At 38.8% G+C, this 7,920-nt stretch overlaps 1 non-coding gene across 1 annotated transcript; it reads left to right on the plus strand.

Annotated features, from left to right (window-relative positions):
* The first annotated feature begins 4,830 nt into the window (after positions 1 to 4,830).
* Positions 4,831 to 4,937, plus strand: LOC115867938. Its single transcript, XR_004045335.1, has one exon. It is a non-coding gene; the product is annotated as a U6 spliceosomal RNA (small nuclear RNA).
* The last annotated feature ends 2,983 nt before the right edge of the window (positions 4,938 to 7,920 follow it).

Genomic DNA, 7,920 nt, shown 5'->3' on the forward strand with positions numbered 1-7,920 from the left:
TGGTTAGTTACCATGGCATTGATCCTGACCCATGTAGAGCCATGCGCGCAGAGTGAAACAATTTTACTGGGCTTTCAGAGTTGTCCTTTAGGGATGCTCTGGATGCTTGCAACTACCAGTCTTTAGCAGTAGTTGAGGATTTAAGTATTTGTAACATCAAGTGACTTCTTAAAAACAAGTATTACTGTCTAGTATCATATATTTTATGCATAAACCATTGGTCGTTGTGATACAAAAAATTCAACTTTGCAATTGCATATTGTGGTTATGTGCTGGATTGCTAATAGAAATCGTCAGCCCTTCAATGGGAGAAAGGGAAGACTTTCTACTCCCATAAAGATTTACAGTCTCAGAAACACACAGCGCAGTTTTATCTTGTCCTATAGGGTCACTATGAGTCAGAACTGACTTTAAGGTTGTGAATCTAAGTTCCTGAAAGATGGGCATTGGGATCAGAGATCTAACGCTTACATGGGAACGTGACTGATGCTCCCAAGATCATACTAGTTAGCAGCCAACCTCACATTGACCTTGAGGCTCCAGGGAGCCCTGAATGTGGAAAATTGGCTTGGGCTCCCTGGATTGGACAGATGTGTGCTTTTAGGAGAGTGGGTTGTTCCTGGGAAAATAGAAGGCTTGATGCTGGGATTCTCCCAGACCATGCCTAATGCATCTCTTCCCTTGTGTCTTTCCTGGTTCCATAGGTAGACTCCATGAAGGCTGTGTGACGTTTTATAGCCTAACCAACCGACAAGAGGCAATAAGACAGCAGGGGTTATTATTTTCTTATTTGGAAGTTGGAGGTACGGGGTCCTAAATTATGCAGAGACTCCTTTGTGGGTTAGTAGGGGCCATAGATAGGCTGAGCAGGCAGCATAACTTAAAGAGAGAATCCTAACTTGTAAGGTCTAATTAACTCTGGTAAGATTGAGAAAATGCTTCATGGGTGACTGCTGATGAGGATAACAGAAACATCTATTTCCAGATGAAAATTGGATTCATGCTGATTCTTAACCACAGCTAGCAAGGAACGTGAAATTTGCCCACTTTCCTTTGTTAGTACAGTGCTTCTATCTGAGGAAAGTGTCTCCACCTGAATGCCAGCATTTTATTCCCTTTGTCTGCTCAACACTCGTTTCTATCCTGTATCATTAATTGTTTTTCACTTTTTGAAATTGTTTACCTGAGGGTAGATGTTTGCTGTCATATGTCTTAGCTTAATAACAACAAACAATCCAATTGTCTACACATTTTCCTCTAGGTTCTTCCCCGGGCCTTCTTCCAGGACAGAAAAATCCATTTTCTAGTTTTCACTCACTGTCATCTGGTTGATGCCTCTTCACAGGGAGCTAGAGAGACGAGAGTGGCCTCCTTTGGATTTCCAAGGCTCTGATTATTCAGCACAAGAGGACACAGCCTCATCTTTTCCTGCAGAGAACTTGGTTGTTGCTCAAACTGCTGCCCTTGCTGTGAGCCGTCTAATGTCTAATCCACTACCCCTGTCTTTCATTTCCAAATTCTCTCCCTTTAGTCTCTCCTCAAGGAGCCCTGGCAACATCGTGGTTTGCAGGTTGGTCAGCTAACTGCCAGGTTAGCAGTTGAAACTCACCCAGCAGCTCTGTGTTTTGCTCTGGTAACGATTTCTGGCCTCAGAACCTCACGAGGGAAGTTCAACTCTGTATACAGGTTCCGTGGAGTCAGAATCCACTTGACATCAGTGGATATTCCCTCCTCATAACTCATCTCTAACACGCCATCGAAACTGCTACTATGGAGATAGACCGTGATGACTTTACTTTTCTCTGCATCTCATTAAGTCTGCTCAAATGTGAATTTCATCATTAAATAACCTCTGACTTTATTTAAAAGTGCCATCATGCTGACTATCGCTTTACCTTACTTCTCCAGAAACATTTTTGCTTTCTGACATATATTTCTACTAACTATTTGGTATTTTGTTCATTGTTTTATCATTTATCATTTAGGAGCTAGCAGTTGGTATGGTAGTGATTACTGTTCGTCTGCTATCATCTGCAGCTTGGAACCACTGGCTCTCCAAGGTAAAAGGACAAGACTTGATACTTCCATAAAAAGTTAGTCTCAGAAATCCAGGTGGGCCGTTCTACCCGGTCCTGTGTGCCTGAATCGACTATATGACAGTGATGGAGTGAGTTGCGAAGCACATAGTAGATGACCAACAATTATTTGTTGAATGAATGAATATAATGAATACAATATAAGGTTCAAATAGGAAAATAAAGTATGTTTATGTCATGTGAACTTAATGATATATGTATTCTAGGCTGGTGGTTTTCAGTCTAACAGGTAAACATGCTGCTTGACACTCTTTTAAAAAACATATTATTGGTGGCTCATACAATGCTTATCACAATTCATATGTACATCCATTGTGTCAAGCACATGTACACATTTGTTGCCATCATCATTCTTAAAACATCTGCTTTCCACTTGAGCCCCTGGCAACAGCTCCTCATTTTTTCCCTCTCTCACCACTCCCCCCTCCCTCATGAAACCTTGATACTTTACAAGCCATTATTATTTTGTCATATCTTACACTGTCCCACGTCTCCCTTCACCCACTTTTCTGTTGACTGACCTCCAGAGAGGAGGTTATATACAGATCCTTGTAATCAGCTCCCACTTTCTACCCCACCTTCCCTCCATCCTCCGGGTATCACCCCTCTCACCACAGGACCTGAAGGGCTCATTTGTCCTGTATTCCCTGTGATTCCAGTTCCCATCTGTACCAATGTACATCCTCTGGTCCAGCTGGATTTTTAAGGTAGAATTAGGATCATAATATTGGGGGGGGGGGGAGGAAGCATTGACCACCTTGTCTCCTCCCCAAGATCCTTCTGTAAGGGAATGTCCAGTTGCCCACAAATGGCCTTTGGGTCCCCACTCTGAACTCCCCTTCATTCACAATGATGTGATTTTTGTTTCTTGATGCTTGATACCTGATCCCTTTGACACCTCGTGATCACACAGGCTGGTGTGCTTCTTCCACATGGGCTTTGATGCTTGAGTTAGATGGCTTCTTATTTACCCTCAAGCCTTTAAGGCTTCAGATGTTATTATAGCTTTTGATAGCCGGGCACCATCAGTTCTCTTCACCATGCTTACTTGTGCCCCCATTAGTCCTCAGCCATCATATCAGGAAGGAGAGCACACAATGATATGATTTTTCCTTCTTTGGTGCCTGAAACGTGATCCCTTCGACACCTCGTGATCACAGGCTGATGTGCTTCTTCCATGTGGGCTTGATTGCTTCTCAGCAAGATGGCCACTTGTTTATCTTCAAGCCTTTAAGACCCCAGATGCTAGATACTTTAATAGCTGGGCACCCTCAGCTTTCTTCACCACATTTGCTTATGCACCCATTTGTCTACAGCGATCATGTCAGGAAGATGACATCATGGAATGCCAGTTTAATAGAACAAAGTGTTCTTGCATTGAGGGAGTACTTCAGTGGAGGCATAATGTCCATCTGCTACGTTAATACAAAACCTATAAATATATGCACATAGATTTGTTTCCTCATCCTCATAAATAAATATATTTACATATGTACATGCCTGTATTTTGACCTCTATAGGTGCCCTTTACCCCTTAGTTCTTTCCTCTATTTCCTTTTACTTTCCCTTTGACACTCTTATTTAGTGTCATCAGTTACTTGGTTCCCTTTGGCCTGTCAGTTACACATTTAAATATTTTAAACAACATTAAAATATGGGAGGAACCTTAGGTCTGAAGTGGGATTGGGATGGGAGGTTGAAGTAATGAAATAATCTTAACATTAACATTGATCTGCCAATCAATTAGCAGATTCTTTCTAATTTTGGCTCTTATATTTGATGTTATCAATTCCCTATTTAAACAATTGAAAAAACATTGTAGAGAAATAACGGCTCTCATTTTGTTTGTGATATCATGCAGTTAAGTTTTCTCTATTGCATCTTTCTCATCTAATCATCTCATCTACATGAGGCTGTATACAAAAAATTGTTTATTGGATTGCCCCAGTGTCACTTTTACTAACATCTTATATGTTATCATAGTGATAACATATAATATGGTGATATAAATTTTCCATCTTCAATAGGGATATAATTTATTATGAAAATACAGCCAAGGTATTATATGTCTTATAAATAATATCGCTGTGTTTAATTTCATTTGTGTGTGGGGTTGGGGTGTGTGGATGTGATCAAAATTACATGTATTGCACTGTCAAATTCAATGGATTATACTTATCAATTCATAATAACAATGAAATCTCAAAGAATTAAGATTTAAGTGACAAAGCTGTTTACTAATGTAGAAAGATCAGAGATGAATACATAAGGAAAATAAATCAAAAGCAAAAAGAATACTATTTTTGAGATTATTATAAAAATATCATTAAGAAGAGAATGATGTGAGTTTATACTATACTACTATACTGTGAATAGTTTCAGGAAAAAGAAAGAAGAAATTAAAAAAGAAAGGAAGGGAGAGTTGAAACTAGTACTGATATGGTACTTGATACTTATCTCCATTTACTGAAAGCATTCTATAACACAATGCAAACTTTAAAATGTCATCTTAATCATTAAATTATTAGAACAATTCCAAGTCACATACATGAAATGCCCTCATTTAAGTATCTTCTGATACTTTTGTTCTTAAAAAAATACTGCATTTTAAATTGCTCTATTTTGAAGAAAAGGAAAATTAATATATTTAATATATATACAATTTATGATATAATTCTTATTCAATATGATGTATATAATAAAATAAATTCTGCCATAAAATTCAAGAAGTTGGGTGCTCACTTCAGCAGCACATATACTAAAATTGGAATGATACAGAGAAGATTAGCATGGCCCCTGCGCAAGGATGACATGCAAATTCGTGAAGCATTCCATTAAAAAAAAAATTCAAGAAGTTTGACAATCTGAAGGACAATTCAGCATCAGGATTGTCGATAAACTTATTAATAACCTGTGATATGCAGATGACACAACTTTGCTTATTGAAAGGGAAGAGAACTTGAAGCACTTATTGAAGAAGGGCAAACACAACCATCTTCAGCATAAATTACAACTCAATGCACAAACAAATAAACAAAATTCAAACAAATGGACCAATAGAAAGCATCATGAAAAATGGAGAAAGGACTGAAATTATCAAAAAAATCTTTTAAACTTGGATCCATGTTTAACATGCATGAAAGCAGCAGTCTAGAAACCACATTTTTAATGGGCAAACCTGCTGCACAAGATCTGTTTAGAGAGGAATCATGTCACTTTGAGGACTAAGGTGTGCCTACCCTAATCCACAGTATATTTGTTCATCTTATATGGGTGTGAAAGCTGAACAATAAATAAGAAAGACTGGAGAAATATTGATACATCTGAATTATAGTGTAGTGAAGATTACTTACAGTACCACAGACTGCCAGAGAGCAAACAAATCTGCCTTTGATAATTAAAGGCAAATTCTCCTTAGAAAGAGGAATGACAACATCTTCTCTCATGGGCATGAAATCAAGAACACCATACTTAGTAGAGTAGAAGAAGACCCTCAACAAGATGGATTAACAGTGATTACAAGGAGCTCAGACCTGAAGAAAAAGTGGGTGCATAAGTAAATGTGGCGAAGAAAGCTGATGGTGCCCAGCATCAGGGGTTTTAAAGGCTTGAAGATAAACAAGTGGCCATCTTGTGGGAAGCAACACAGCCCACAGGGAAGAAGCACCCCAGCCTGTGTGATCATGAGGTGTCAATGGGATCAGGTAGCAGGGTTCAAAATACAGAAGACCCAGAACAATCATGCTGGGGCAAATGATGGGGTGAGGGGTGGGGGCAGAGTGCAAATCTAAAGCCCATCTGTAGACAATTAGACATCCCCTCACAGACGGGTTATAAGGAAGGGAGCAAGCCATCCAGGGAGCAGTATAGCACTGATGAAACATACAACATTCCTCTAGTTCTTTAATACTTCCTCTCCCCCACTATCATGATCCCAGTTCTACTTACAAATCAGCCTAGACCAGAGCACATACACTGGTACAAATAAGAGTTCTCAACACAATCCAAGACAAGTAAACCCCTCAGGAACAATAATGGGAGTAGCAATACCACGAGGCTAGGTAGAAGGTGGGTGGAGAAAGGGGGAATCGATCACATGATCATTGTACAACCGCACCCCCCCGCCCCCCCGCCAAGGGGGGAAAACAACAGAAATGTGGGTGAAGGGAGAAAGTGGTCGGTGTAAGATATGAAAATAATAATAATTTATAAATTATCAAGGGTTCATGAGGGACGGAAGGAAAAAATGAAGAGTTGATAACAAGGGCTCAAGCAGGAAGAAAATGTTTTGAAAAGTATGATGGTAGCCTATGTACAAATGTGCTTGACAAAATGGAGGTATGGATTGTGATAAGACCTGTAAGAGCCCCCAGTAAAATGATTTCAAAAAAAGAATGAGGCCAGACATAGACGTGATTGTGAGAGGAGCATCCGACCAGTTAGTGTTTTGTTCTGTTGTCCATAGGCTCTCATTGCTTCGCACGATGTGTTGCACCTAAGTACAGCAGCATATAATACAAAGCATGTGTGCAAACAGATATATATACAGGTGCATATGTATTGTTTGAATAAAATGGTAATTGTTTTGTAACTTATACTACGTGGTTCCCATGATCAAATACTCATTAGTGTGAATTTTGGTTTCAATCATTAGTATAACAAGGTAATTCAATGTCTGTTTAAAAAATAGTTAACGTGACAGTTAACCTTTAAAAATGAGACAAGTGTTATCTAACCATTTGTAGACTCCTCTAATTGTGATGCTTCAACTGGGAATTGAAAGAGAAAAACAAACAAAATAAAAGCATGTTCTGTAGAAAAGGTGTTGAAAACTTGTTAACAAGAAAATTCCCAAGGTTTAGAACAGGCTGCCCATGTCAATGGCACATACTCAATATCTGGTGATATGCTTCTGCTTTATTTTTGGATCTCAAGCTGACCCAATAGAGCATTAGCACAATCCTTGGGCCAACTAAGTTTGCTAACAGCATGACAGTAAGCTACAGAACCCACTGAACGCAACGGAATAGGTAATCGCACTTGTGGAGAAGTGAGTCTCCTCAGGGGGTCCTGAAATAAAGCTTCTGTGAAAGAGATGACATCCAAAGAGTGAGAAAAAGATGCTTGGTGACAGCTTCAAATTAAATTTATTTCTTAAGCATTCTAAGATGAAATGTAATTTTAAATCTGGAGTGCCAGCTTTTGAAATCTATAGTGGATTCACTGCCAAGGATGAGACTGACACATAATCTGTTTTGATTATCTGTTTGGAGAATAATGAAAATGTATTGACCTTTCCAAACCAGTGCATTCAATCAAGATTGAAAATTTTTACATCATGATAATGGATTTAACATATAACGAAGACCAAGCTGATCATTATTAGCAACATTTCACATTAGTTTCTTTTGCTGTGTTACTAGCATAGGATGCTAGAGGTATAAGAGAGTTTATATAGTGAATAAGAACTTAGAGGAATCTCTAAGGAACAGTAAAATGTGGAGAGCTACAGGATGTAATGGAGGTTATCCGAGGTCAGAGCAAGCCTAAAGGATCACCCGTGTGTTGAAAAGAGGTAGGAAGATGGCCCACTCAGAGTATAGTATTTCTGAATGTTTCATTGGAGGAGACTAGGGTATATAACTCTCGGTAGATAGGTATACAGGGCCATATAAGCATATATAAGGAGAGCCAGATATTTTAAAAATAAAATAAATTTAACACTTGAGACTTGTATTAGTCTAGGTACTTTGGAGAAACAAATCCACAGCAACTCATGTATAAGAGAGAGTTTTATGCAAAGAAAATGTGCATCACGAAAACA

The sequence above is a fragment of the Echinops telfairi genome, unplaced genomic scaffold (assembly GCF_000313985.2).
Source record: "Echinops telfairi isolate 266 unplaced genomic scaffold, ASM31398v2 ScPeMD7_7475;HRSCAF=8513, whole genome shotgun sequence".
Lineage (NCBI taxonomy): Eukaryota > Metazoa > Chordata > Mammalia > Afrosoricida > Tenrecidae > Echinops > Echinops telfairi.